Source organism: Petaurus breviceps, unplaced genomic scaffold (genome assembly GCF_028583685.1).
Source record: "Petaurus breviceps papuanus isolate PSGF00001 unplaced genomic scaffold, PetGlider_PUasm1.0 91133, whole genome shotgun sequence".
Lineage (NCBI taxonomy): Eukaryota > Metazoa > Chordata > Mammalia > Diprotodontia > Petauridae > Petaurus > Petaurus breviceps.
This window is the reverse complement of record NW_027187419.1, coordinates 42,535,748-42,550,613: the sequence shown is the minus strand read 5'-3', so window position 1 is coordinate 42,550,613 and position 14,866 is coordinate 42,535,748. Positions and strand designations below refer to the sequence as shown.

Genomic DNA, 14,866 nt, shown 5'->3' with positions numbered 1-14,866 from the left:
CCTAGTATGCCATCATCCTTGTGAATTCACAGTAGGGGATGGACCTACAGTGGCCTGTCCTTTAGAAAGAGATACACACATATACTCGACATATACACATATATGTATATGTATGTATACATACACATATATATTATAAAGTGATGAATCTATGATCTTACAAATGTAACTTCATATATTCTAATACAAAATGAAATATTCATCAAGTTTTCACTTTTTATTATGGTAAAAAAAGAAAATGTTAATATTAAAAGCATTTATATATACACATGGGCATATATATACACATATAAATAAAATTGACACAATACAGATTCTGTACATAGATTGGCTTTCACAAGAGGTTGGTAGATGGTTTAGATAGGACTAGACCAGGAGATGGACAGATTATTAAGAAAACCATTGCTCTATCTAGACCTGTTTACATGAAGGAATGTATTTCTATTAATTGCATGAATTTTAATGAATACATAGATTCTGGGTTTTGAGGGTTTTTTTTTTTTTAGAGTAAACCTATCACATGCCCTTCAGCTTTTAGTCATTCGTTTTTCTCTGAGTTGTCTGTCTGGAGAGTACAAATGCCTTATTGGCTAGAGGTCATAGGTCAAACATGAGATCTAATTGCAGATTGAGGAAAAATTACCTTTCCATTGATGTATGGTGCAACCTTTGACTCTCAGAGGTAGCCAGGGTTAGTGGCCTGATGCCAGGCAGTAAGGAACTTCCAGTTCAGACCCCATGGTCTTATCAGTTGACTATGCTCCCTTTTTCACTTGCAAGAGATCTCAGGGGTATATTTTGCTCTGTCCACTCTTTGGCACCATGGTTCATCTCATTTATGACCCCTGAGCAACTGTTTGTTTCTTGTGGGCTTCCTAGGGTCCAAGAAATGAGTGGGATTAATGCTTGAACTTATCCTTGCAGATAAGGTTACTCCTCAAGATTTTTACCAGCTCTCCACACTCCTCTCTCTGATATAGAAATGATCATTTCAAAAGCAAGGAAGCAGTTTAAATGACTAGAGTTATGAGTTACTCATTGCCTTAATTTCTTAACTGTCTGATCCCGGATTTCTTTTAGGCCCCACCTAATTTCTGTCAGATATTGAGCTTAGGTGTCCAACTGCATGGAATAGTTTTAAACAAGTGGACTTCATTCTTGTGGACTTCATTTGTTCACTCATTTGGTTGTTGTTTGTTGAATGCCTACCTTGCAAAGTACTAAGGTGGTGGATGTATAGATATAAAGATATCTAAGGCATGGTCCCTGCTCTCATGCAACCTATAGGCTCTAAAAGCAGAAAGCAAAGCTTCTTTTCCCCCTTTTCTCCTCTAGTGCCTCCTTATATTTTTCCTATGACTACTCAACATGTTGAAAAAAAAATCAACTCTTTAAGCTCATAGATTTCAAACACCCTCTCTTTCCTCTTCTTGGGAAAATTTGCTTTGTACTGTAGGAAAATTACACTTTGATCTGCCTGCCATGTAGATTCCATTAAATAATAAGCTTTTCCACAACACTACTCTCTCTAGGAGGGGGAAAAATGGCAAGGTGAATGGGAAAGTCAATGCCAATGAAAAGCATCAATCCTGGAGTCAAGGCCTTGTGAAAGCATACACTAATGACCAACCAGAAAAGATAAAATGCTGGGATCCCATTAGCTCCCTGGGACATAGCCTTCCAACGCAGGTCACACTTTGGGGGAAGGTCAGTCTTTTAACCTTTGGCCTATTTTCTGAATTAGCTACCTGTTACCAGAACAGTCTCTATCATAAATACATTTGAACAAAAGGAAAGGATTTTTAGTCACCTGGAATCCAGAGAGCAAGGCTTTCTCTCTCATAGAACATGGTGATTGATACAAGGCTATCACCCTTGTGGTTCACTTGAAAGAGTCCTGAATGCATAGTCAGAAACTTTGGTTTGAATCCTGGCTTGTTCACTTACTAGCTTTGTGAATCTAGACAGGTCACTACTTTTCTGAACTTCAGTTTTATTATTATTTATAATATGGAGCTATTAATGCCTATACTGGCTAGCTCAAGGGGCTATCATGGCAAATAAAATAATTCATATGTAAAACCCTGGGCAACTAGGTGACACAGTGGATAGAATGTTGGGAAGTCAGCAAGACCCAAGTTCAAATCCAGTCTTAGGCACTTAGTAGCTGTTTGACCCTGGACAAGTCACTTAACACTGTTTGCCTCATTTTCCTCATCTGTAAAATGAGCTAGAAAAGGAAATGGGAAACCACTCCAGTATCTTTGCCAAAAAAGCCCCAAATGGGGTCAAGAAGAGTTGGATATGATTGAAAGGACTGAACAGCAACACATAAATACCTATATAAATGTCAGTTGCTACAGTTTAATCCCTTTGAGGAAATTGAGTTCCCGAGGATATAGGACCTATTTCAAGTCCTTTGACTTCAGAGCAATATTTTTTTAAAATGTGCATAATAGATTTGCAGATTTATGTCTGATCATCTTTTTATTTTTTATTTTATTTTATTTTTTGCTTTTTGGAGGGGGAAGGGGAGAGTAATTGGGGTTAAGTGACTTGCCCAAGGTCATACAGCTAGTTTTGTGTGTGTGTCAAGTATCCGAACCCAGGTCCTTCTGACTCCGGGGCTGTTGCTTTACTCACTGTGCTACCTAGCCACACCCTGTGATCATCTTTAAAAAACAAACTATACTATGTTATAGAAATGTTTGTATTATTCCATAAATTAAAAATAAAATAAATTTAAAAAATTAAAAATATTCTGTCTCTACCTGAATAGCCAGAGAAGGGAACTCCAGCAGGTTAGATACCCCTCCAATCTGTCTTTGAATGGAAATCATTGGGTGGGAGGATGATGTGGTGTTTTTATCCCACATCCAATTATCAACTACTTTGAAGCATGAAGCATGTACTTTGGCATTGCCATCATTGAAGAGTGATGGAAGTACCCAGTAAAGCAAGATTAATCCTTGTTGCCTGGTGAATAGTTTTGAAACAATATGTTACAGCTGCAGATTTGGATTTAGATTTTACCTTTTGCCACTGGTTACCTAAATATGCTTGGGTTAATCATATACCTCCTCTGTTTTCTGGGTCTATTGTCTCCCAGCAAAATGAAGAGGTTAGACTAAACAGGGTCCCTTCTAATACTAGATCTATATATGTTTGATTTTGGAATGGAAGTCTGTCACTTCTGGAAATTGAAATACCTGTGGAATATGTACTGAAAACTATCCTAAATGTCATTGTGTTCATTTAGATCTAACTTGAGCATACTGACATGTCTTGCCGAGGATTGCAATTTTAGGCATTTCATCCATTCTGGTTTGCACCTTGGAGGTTTAGAGATCCTAAGCACCCCCAACCAGAGCCAGACTTTGCTAATTCTCACAATTACACCTTTTTTGGGTTTGGTTTCATACACGACTCCATTCAGTTTTCTCCTAATGTCAGATATATGTCCATGGATATCTGCATTGTCTTGTTCCCTCTCTGCTCCCAGAGCCTACACCATCAAGGTCCTGAGCACACCTTACCACAGCTGGACGTCTTGTAACTTTTAATGATTGTAAGAGAGGGTCTGTGACTATGGGGCAGTCCGGTATGCAGATTAAAACAATCTTCCCACAAACTTTTACATCCTCCCACCAAATATATATTTCTCTACCTGCACTCTCCTTTCTACTACCCATCTCACTAGTTTAGGAGGATACAAATAATTGTAGCAGACACAGCTGGCTGCCCACTAACATATTTTCCATGATCAAACCAAGAAGGAATTGGAGCAGAGGGAGGGTCAATGTTATATGTTTGTTTGTTTGTTTTTGATGGGCCAGTCTTATTTAGTTTATTCATTCATCCATCCATTCACCTATTTTTTTCAACAAAATGTACAAATGATTATGCTACTAGAGTCATTGAGTGGTCAGATTTGGGAAAGAATGGCATTCAACCTACAAGGAGTAGGTAGAGAAGGCACAGGGAGTAATAAAGTACAAAATGTGTTTGGGAGGGGATAAATAATCCATTGCTTAACATAGTGCCTGGAACATAGTAGGTGCTTCATAAATTCAAGTTGACTACTGACAGAATGCTGGAAAATACCTCTTGGAACATAACTTCGAACCAATTGTGGAGAACTATGAATACCAGGTAACATCATCATCATCAATCATCATCATTGTTGTTGTCATCATTGGCATTTATGTAACACTTTGAGGTTTACAAAGAATTTGCAGGTTCAGTGGATAGAGTTCCAGACCTGGAGTAAGAAAGATCTGAGTTCAAATTTGCCCTCAGACACTTACTAGGTCTGTGACTCTGGGCAAGTTTTCTAAAAAAAAACCTTTGTTTGCCTCAGTTTCATCATCTGTAAAATGGGTATAAAAATAGTATCCACTATGTTTATATATATATGTATATATATATATATTTAATAGTACCTACTATTACTAAGGGTTGTCATGGAGATAAAGTGAGATAATAATTATAAAGCTCTTAGCACAGTGTCTAGCACATAGTAGGTATGATATGTGTTAGCTGTTATCGTTATTTACAATCCATCAGCAGGACTGTGCTCTAAGTCTTTTCTTCCCCCTTGTAATTTAGTAGGACTCGGAAGAGATTGTGCTCCATCACACACAGCCTCAGGGAATTCAGGGTTATGTCTATGTCATAATAGGACACTAGTGTAGGAATACAGCGAAGATTATTCTTTTTGAAGTTTAGCTCCGATCCAAAGAAGTTCAATGATCCCCTATTGGCTAATAATTATAACAATAGTTAGCCTTTATATAGTGTTCACCATGTTCCAGAGACTGTGCTAAGTGCTTTAAAATGTTATCTCATTTGATCCTCACAACAACCCTGGGAGGTAGGTGCTATTATTATTATTATTATTCTCACTTTAGGGTTGAGGAAATAGCTAGTTAAGTGTCTGAGGACAGATTTGAACTCAGGTCTTTCTGACTTCAGGCCAGGTACTCTATCCACTGTACCACCTAGTGAACTCCAAACTCTTTGTAAACCTCAAAGTACTACATAAAAGCTAACAATGTTGGTGATGATGATGATGATGATGATAATGATGATGATGATGATGATGATGATACCTGGTATTCATAGTTCTCCACAATTGGTTCCAAGTTACCTTTCAGGCATTGCCTCTTTTTACATGTCCTATGCTCCAGCCATGCTGTCAGTCAACTAGAATTTATGAAGACCCTACTGTGTGCCAAGCACGTCTTTTTCATACCTTAATACTCCCTGCGCCTTTGCTCCCCCTGCTCTTTATAGATTGAATGCCAGTCTTTCACAAATCTGACTTTTGAAATCCTACCCATCCTGTCACACTCAGCTCATATGCCACCTTTTCCATGAAGTCCTCCTTGAACTTTTTCTCTACTATGTTTTCTTTGTTCTTCTCTTAAGGCAACTATCATATGTTATCTATGTGTTTTAACTATCTAACTAGATTGTAAGCTTCTTGAGGACAGGGACTATGTCTGAGTCATTTTCTAAAATAATTATTGTGGTTAATAAAAGTTTATTGACTGACTGACTGATTGTGTCTCTCATGTGAAAATCAAGCTAAATAAACTCAAAGAGATTCAGCAGCAGTGTTGGCCACCTGGTGATTTCAGCCATAGCACTTTATTAACCATATACTAAAGCCAGTAAGGTAGACAAGGCAAGCACAAATATTTATTAAGCACTTACTATGTTCTAGGCACTGTACTTTGTGCTGCAGAGACAAACACAATAAAAAAATAAGATAGTGCCTGTCCTCGGGGAGCTTACCTTCCAACAGGGGAAGAGAACACACACAAGAAAGCTGAAAAGTGAAGAGGAAAAAAGAGATGGCGCCATAATGGTGAAGTCTGAGGAGTCTGAGGTACAGTCTAGGAGGACAATGAAGCATGGCTGGCCTGGGTGCATCCCTGGAATGGAGAGCCTGGGAAGGAATTTGCTTATCAGGGAAAGAAGACTGGCATGGCCCAGAGAAAGTCCAGAGTGAGAAGGCAGCTGAGTCATAGTGGTGAGGTCTGGAGAATCATCAGTACAGTCAGGAGGGGAATGAGAAGTATGAAACATCTGTGAATGGCACTAGAGGAAAGAATATTCATACTAATGAAATCACGGATTCTTGAAATTTTTGTAGATGGTTTATGCAGACTGATATTAATATACAGACACCTTAGACTTTTGTTCATGTGCAAGCTAGATGAGATGACTTCTATTGAAGTTCCTATCTAAGATTTTTTTTTTAAATACTCAGTGGTGGTAATTAGATTGGAGGCAGGGATATGCTGGTAAATATTTAATAATCAGCTCTCTGGGGGGGGCAAAAAATGTATGGAGGACATATTTTGAAATTTAAACTACACTATTAACATTTTCTCCATCATTTTTTTGAGTCTAGGCAAACAAGACAAAAAAAAGCAAGTCCTAGTCTGTAGCATTTGCCAATTTCCAAGGTATAAATGCTCACACTAAAAGTTTAATAATCAGCTCTTGAGAGCCAATAAGATTAGAGATAGCATAACCTCAGAACTGGAAGGGTACTTAGAAGTCAGTAGATGAAGAAACTGAAAACCAGAGAGGTTATGTGTGCTTAAAGTCACATAGATCCGAACTGGTGGAGGAGGGATTTGAGCTCTGTCCCTCTGATTCCAAATCCAGCACTTTTGCTTCTAAGTCCTTCAGAGCCTAGAGATGGGAAGACTGGTTAGACGCCCCCCCCCCTGCCCTGCCCCTCACCTTGTATTGCCATAATCCAGTCAAGAGGTAATGAAGTCTTGAACTAAGATGGTGGCAGTGGGAAAAGAACAGAGGTAGAATGGGCATGAGTAGTTATCCTATAAAGGCATGTAGGTACGTACAAGTTTACATGACTGCTTTGAGAAAAATGGTTCTCCTGATATACTTATCCTTGGACCTAAGTCTAATATTCTCTTTGCCCTCTACTTCCCCTTCTCTAGACTGTCTTTATTAGCAGACAGAGTCTCTGAGCAATATTAAACACTAAAAAGTTCCTGAAAGGTTATACCCTTGAAGCTATACACAATGTACATAGCACGTGCTGAAGTTTACACAGACTCCTTAGACCTCTGAATAGAGAGACTAATTGTGGGGAAGCTGCTTTTCAGCATACAGGATGGGCTGTTCCCTGTGGGTTTTACTATCAAAAGGCTTTTAAAAGTGCAGTGTAGCCATTGTTGAATATTTCACAATGAATTAAATACCATTTCTCTCCTCGCAGCTGTTCCATGTGAGTGAGCGAAGAGTGCATTTTTTTCCCCTGGCAGAAGACGTCTGCTGTATAAACCTAAGCACTGGGGTAATGAGATTATTTGTGTGTGAATTCTTTGGGAAGAACATCCCTTTATTTTAAACTCAATGTGATGCATGGCTGCTGCTCTGCAGAGGAGGAGAGATGAGGAAGAGAATTCAATTGAAAAGTCTCAGAGCAGACCTGGAAGGAGTCAGGGAGGCTCAGAGATCGTTCCTTTTCTTCCTACCTCTGCACATTTATTCACTCTTCCCTAGGGCTGCCTAGTTTACTCAAACACACTGGCTGCCGGATGGAGGAGGGAAATTATTTTTTTTTCAAGTAAAGAATTAATCATTTTTCCATCGGTCCTTCCAGAAATCTTTCTTTACCTTTCATATTTCCTTGGAATTATAAGACCTCTATTACTTTTTTCGGCACCTATTTTCATGTAAGAAAGCCTTAGATTACAAACTCCACAAAGAAAACCACTCCCCCACCCCCATAATACCCCCATGATTTTTTTTTTGACATGTTGAGCTGCTAGTCTTGTTAGATCTAGAGTAAAAAATGTTAGGTTCACATCAAACACACACACACACACACACACCCCGACTAATTCCAAGACCCCTCCCCAATACCTCCATTTAATTCACAAGCCATCTTCAACTCAGGCATCCCCTTGACTGAAACAGAGACTGAGTTTTCAGTGAGCAGTGAATTGGAACCAAGTATGAAATTGATTAGGCTCAAGTCTTAGTTGGTGCAGACTTAATGCCATTCTTAAAGTGTATCAAGGGATGGCCAGCTGTTCTGCATCTCCCTTGAGACTAGAACAAGAGAAAATGGGATTAAATCACAGCAAAGGGGATTTAGCCTAGCTATAAAGAACTTTGACCCTAGAATAGGTTATTAGAGGGGATTGTGAATTCTTTCTCCCTGGAGATTCTCCAGAACTGAGCAGGCATCCACCCAATTGGAGGTGGTTTAGGTACATTCTCAATGACTTTTGTAGATTCCTTCCAGCCCAATCAGTAAATGAGACATTTACAAGGAATGTAAATGCTCAGTGAGTTTTTTTTAAGGGATGTTTTTTAGGGAGCCATCACTCAGTGAAGTGCTGGTCAACTATGCAAGAAAAAAAACATATTTTTCAAAGTTCTGGTACAACTAGCATCTTCCTTAGTGAGAAGAGGGCAGACGGAAAACTCCTACTATCTAGTTAGATCAGAGGGCACAATAAAAGACTGTAAGACTGTGAGCTAAGGCATAATGAAGGCTGAAATGTTAATTCCTGTGATTCCCAAAATAGCAGTGGTCTCTAAACTTTCTTAATCATCAGTAAAAAAAAAAAGTTTTTTTTTAATTAAGCAAAGATTCCATATGTATGTACATGTGTTCCAAAATTATATACACAAACTACTATACTTCAGCTATAAAAATTATATACATGATAAAACTTATTCAAAAATAAAAATTAAAAAAGAATGAGATGAATATGAAATAATATTTGATCCTGGAGGTAATTGAGAGCCACTGGAGGTTTTTTTTTAATAGGAGGAATGACCAGATCTATACTTTAGAAAGATCACTTTGACAGTTGAGTGGAAAATGGATTGGACTGGAATGAGACTTGAGAACAGTTAGAAGGCTATTGCAATAGTCCAGGTGTGAGGGCATGAGACTCTATATCAGAAACTCAGAAAAGTAGTGAATTTTGGGAGAATGATAATGTAAAAAGGTCTTAAATGCAGATCTTAATTCACCCACACCTCATTTATCTGTGGAACTCATTATCCCACCCAAAAGTAAAAATGTGAGTGGACACTTTTACCAGTCATTGTTCCAACATTACCTGAAGAGAGATGCCTGCCATAGCTATGAGGCAACTAAGTGACACAGTGGGTAGAAAATTGGATTTGGACTCAGGAATATTTGAGTTCAAAATCATCCTCAGATACTAGCTGTGCAAATCACTTTTCTGTGTGCCTCACTTTACTCATCTGTCAAATGGAGTAATAATAGCACCTAATTTCTCAGGGTCATTTATAAGGACAAAATAAGGTAATATTTATAAAGCAAACCTCAAAGTGCTATACAAATGTTAGCTGTTTTATTACTATTATTATTACTATTAATGTGATCTGAAGGGGTTAGGAGTTGGTATGATGGTGTGTATGGAGCATTTTCCTAATGCTGCTGTAGGTGCTTGGGTAGTCGTTGGGGTAAGAGCCATCCTGTAAGAGCCTAGACTGAATGGAGGAGATGGTGAGCTTTTACAGCAGAGGGAGAGGGGCTGATTAGGGAAGCACTGGGGGATAAAGGTGGATGTGATTGTGTTGGAGAGAGTTTCAAGTATTGGCTATCACTGGGGAGGTTGGGATGCAGCCCATATTCCTTCATTCGTATTGGGTGTATTACATACTCCTTGGGATCATGCCACAACTCCCACTCTGGAGACTAATGCATTATGAATCTCTTTTCCTTACATAATTCCTTCATTTGCCCAGTATTTGTGGCAGAAGTAGCCCATGGAAATCATTGTCTTCCTCTTTCCAAAGGTTTCAAGAAGTTTGCTACAGGGTTGAGGTGCAGCATTTTAGAGTTAGATGTACATACACACAATTTTCCTTCTAAGTTCCTCATTGTTTTATTATTATTATTTTAACTTATGACTCACCATATCCAATTTGAATAGAATTTTACCCTACGACCCAGATTTATTGCTTTGAATTGATCATGAAACCCACGAAGGAGAATGAGGCTGTTGCTAAGATGCTTGAAAAGAACTCTGGAATTAGAGTCAGGAGATATATAATCAAATTCTACCCTATCACTTATGACCTGTTTGATCTGAGGTGTCACTTAATCTCCTTGGGACTCAGTTTCTGTATCTGTAAAATGAAGGGATCATACTAGATCATCTCCAAACTGCATTCCAGTGCTAGATTTATGATCCTGAGACCCTGCAAGTCTCCCCCTAATGACTTGAGGCAAATAAAATAGTGAGATTCACTTCAGATTAAATTGTGCTGGGTAGGGACACACATCTGTAGAATATGGATAGGACACTTCCTGGCACCTACATACCTGTTGTTTCTTTTTTGTTATTAAGGTTCTCCATCAAAGAGTTTTCTTAGATCTGTAGTTATTCCTGGGGTCTCAGACAGCACCTGGGATTAGGATACCTTTCCTATCAGTGCTTTGTATATGTTTACTGAAATCCCTTTGGTTTAGGTGGCCTTCTCTTCTGACACCTAAGTCTTTGTGACCTCTGGGTTGAAGATTGCCTTTGAAAGCCAGCTCCAGCTCTTACAGAGGCAGGTGCTTTACTACCGAGTGCTGGCATTATCTCCAGTGGGAACCTGGAATCAAGGGCAGCTTAAGGGTTTGATCATGGTTATAGTTTGTGCTATAAATATATGTTGAATGATGAGAATCAATTTGGGGCTGAAAGATTGCTGTTTCCTTTGACCTCCATTAATCAACAAATATTTACTGAGTGCTTGTGGGCAAAGTTTCATGGGGCAGGCAGCCTAGAAGCTCTGGTCCTTTTTGTCAAGGCACCAATTGTCCAGTTGAGATAATAAAACCATGGTGATTATGGTTTCTTTCTATTTCTTTCTAAAATTTTTTTTAATTTATGGAATGAAGCAAGCATTTCCATAACATAGTATAATAGAAAAGATGATTGCACATGAAACTGCAAATCTATTATGTTTAACTTGCTATTCCTTTTAAATATATAATGAAGTTCTCATGTAAATTTATTTTTCTTCTTTTTTTCTTCCTTCCTCCCACCCCAAAGATGACTATTATTAGACATAAATAGGTTTATGTATATACACACCTATACATGTGTGTACAATTATTCTATGCATATTCATCAGTTCTTTGGATACAGATAGTGTCTTTTTTCATATGTTCTTTATTTTGGGGTGGCTAGGTAGTACAGTGAATAGAGTACCAGCCCTGGAGTCAGGAGGTCTTGAGTTCAAATCCAGCCTCAGACACTTAACCCATACATACAAAAAAACTAGCCATGTGACCTTGGGCAAGTCACTTAACCCCAATTGCCCTACCTTCCCCCATCCAAAATAAAGACAAAATAAATGTTCTTTATTTTTAATTTGTTCATTTATAATGGTCAAAAAAGACTTAGTCACTCTAAGTTTTTTTTAAAACAATGTTGCTGTTACTATGTACAGTGTTCTCTTGGTTCTACTCTGCTTCACTCTTCACCATTTCATGTAAGTCTTTCCATGACTTTTTAAGATCATTGAACTCATCATTTCTCATAGTTCTGTGACCTTGGGTAAATCACTTTTGGCCACACCTAACTCACCTGTAAATTTCGGGGGCTGGGATAAATCAGGGTTCTTAATTTGTGGACATCAATATTGTTAAGGAAGCACAGGAAACATTTTGTAAATAATTATGCTATCATATTGAAATTAACTAATATCTTCATTTTCTTTCTTATGTTTATTTGCCTGGTGAACTCTAGAATTTATTTCTCTTCATGGTGAATGGAGGCTAAGGGAACATTTACTGAAAAAGCACAGGAAATGGGAACAGAAAAAAAAGATTGGGGACTTCTCTAAGATGCCCACAAACTTTAACATTCTTTGATCTATGAATTTCAGCCTTATTTATTAAGCACTTACTGTGTGTAGAGTGCTCTGCTAGGTACCATGAGAGATGTAGAAAACAAACTCTTCTCACGTGATGGAGAGTTACAATACATGCATAAATTGATAGGGACTAGAACTGTGATTTCTTTCACTTTGCAACTTCAGATTGTAGCTTCCTAGAGCAATGAGAGGTTATGTGACTTGACCAAGGTCATAAAGCTGTATCACCTCAAACCCACTTCTTCTTGGTATTGAGGTTTCCTCTCTACTGTTGTTGCTGTTAGTTATTGTTTGTCCTTCATTCTGGAAGAGGGCCGTGACATCTGGAAGATGATGCCATGACTTGCAAGTGAATTGGATTTAAGTGAGGCAGGGCTGTGCAAAGTCATTGGCTTCACTGTCTTCTCCAGAGCCATCTGGGTCCTGTGGTGAGATGTAGATCTGGACAACTGGAGATGGCCCCACACCTCTCTATATACCATGCATAATTGTCTGTCCTATAATAATGTGCAAAATAATTCATTAGAAGGGCATAACAAAAGTGTGATGTAAGTGCTATCAGAAAATAGAGTGAGGGGGTGGCTAGGTGGCGCAGTGAATAGAGCACCTGTCCTGGAGTCAGGAGGACCTGAGTTCAAATCCTGCCTCAGACACTTGACCCACTTACTAGCTGCATGACCTTGGGCAAGTCACTTAACCTCAACTCCTTCCTCCCCCTCCAAAAAGAGCAAAAAAAACCAACAAAAAAAAAAACAACAAGAAAATAGAGTGAGGATACTTATTGAGTCCTTTTTACAAAGTACATATTCTGCCCTCAATTCACAGTCCTGGAAAATTTAAGATACCTGCTCATTACACACAGGAAAACACAGGGTAGCACATGATGAAGATCCAGTGAGTGGTTCAGACTATGACTTATGAGAACTGAAGGGAAGTCTCAGTAGAGAACTATGTGAGGAACTCAGTGAGGAGCTATAGATGGGGAGTGAAGTGTATACTCTCTGGCTTAGTGACTGTGATGATTGGCTTTGCTTAAATGTTTTTCTTTGTGACAAGAAAGAGCTCACTGGGTGGGAGATGAAATGGATGTGACCGTGGTATAAAAATAAAAAAATAAAGAAAAATGATTGAAGGGAATAGAGCTCCTTAATGCCAACCTCGCTTGGGGGTTTTTATGTACTAGTTCCAAGTTGCTTTTCCTGGAAACTGGAAGCTGTAGGGAGACTTCCTTGGAGAGCTTTTATTATTGTTGTTATGATACACTGTCCTTGTGATCAGTGGAGGCCCAATCTGTTGACTCCTTATTTCGCAATTTTATTAAAGTTGAGAATCTCTGCTTTATGTATCTTAATTAATTGTTATTCTTTGGGATTTGGACCCTTGGATGATTTTATCACTTCTAGAGCAACCCTGCCCCTCCTCCGCCCTTCTCACTGCCTTCAGAGACCTGATCCATCTCTGCCCGGACTCCCCAAACTGGATGAGATGTTCCATTCCCCAGGCCTGCTGCTCCTCACTTCATTAGCGTTCCTGATGTTTATAAAGTCAAGATAATATTTTTAGGTTCCTGTTGGAGTTTCCTGGGCAGCCTCTCTCTAAACCACTTAGAAAGTTTAGAAAAGAAGGTCAAAGAAATGTTAGTATTTTTTCCACCAAGCTTTGGGTAAGCAAATCATCTTGGGGATGATGTCCATAGACTCTTCTGGATAGAATTCATTAGATGATGGCAAGGTCCTAGCTAACATTTTCACTTCTTTTTTTTTTTAGTTTGTTCACAACTTGGAAATACCATAGATTATTCTTAAAAAATAATGTGGATTTTAGACTTTTCAAATTGCTTTCTCAATTTATGTGTCTATCATTCACCACGCTCGGCCTTGGAAAAGAACTGAGAAAATGCACCTTCTTCCTTTACAGAATTATGGGGGACTATGGGTTTTTAAATTGGGCCTCATACACTGGCACTGTGACTTTGAGCAACCATTTACTTAACCTTTGTCTGCCTTAGTTACCTTGTCTGTAAAATGGGGTAATAACCCTGCCCCTCCCCCTGAGTTGTTGCATGAATTAAAAAGAGATGATGTTCATAAAGCACTTTGCAAACCTAAGAGCACTTTATAAATACTGATTATTATTGTTGTTGTTGTTTTTACTATTACTCCTTGGAAGAATCTATGAATCCAAGGTCTGATGATATATGAAGAAGCAAAGACCCAAGGAAAGAGCAGTCATCCTTTTGCAGGATGAATTTGTTGTGGTCTTAGTTTGAATTTGCATTTCTCATTTTTTTCTAAATAAGTTTGATCATCACAAAATTAACCTTGATGTTTCTGTCTTCAATCATCCTTTTGTCTCTTGAGAATCTGTTTCAAAAATACTCCAGAGCCTAAACTCTTCCCACCAATATGACTTTTGATAAGATTCAGACATTTTGAATCTTTTAGTAAATAATATTTTATATTTATGCCATGCTTTCATAGGGAAAGGGCCTAGATCTGTGATTTCATTGGTAAAAAGGAATCACTAGATTAAGAAACTCTCTTTGCCAATGCAGTTCCTGTATCTTATTTGTAATTTAATAGTCTTAGAGAGTTATCTTAGACCCCTGAAAAGTGCAGCTTCTTGTCCAGGGACACATATAAAGTAACTTCAGAGGTAGGCTTTGGGTACCACCTCCTCATTGTTTTAATACATTATCAAATCTATTCAAATATGTCAAATTTATGAAAGTGAGTAAAAAAGAATTAAAGTGTTTGCAATAGGGTTAGGCGCTAGGAATAATTTTTTTTTTTTTAAAGGAAGGCAGCCCCTACTCTCAAGGAGTTTGCGATAGGGCTAGGCTCTAGGAATAATTTTTTTTTTAAAGGAAGGCAGCCCCTACTCTCAAGGAGCTTATATTTTAATCAGCAGGATTCTACACATAAAGGGAAGTTGTGTCCAGGAAGTAGTTTGGAAAGTTATT

At 38.4% G+C, this 14,866-nt stretch overlaps 1 protein-coding gene across 1 annotated transcript in view; it reads left to right on the top strand.

Moving 5' to 3' along the window:
- ETS1 (ETS proto-oncogene 1, transcription factor) overlaps positions 1 to 14,866 on the top strand; it is a 196,788-nt gene that overhangs the window by 66,485 nt on the left and 115,437 nt on the right. The gene's annotated exons all lie outside the window — the stretch shown is intronic.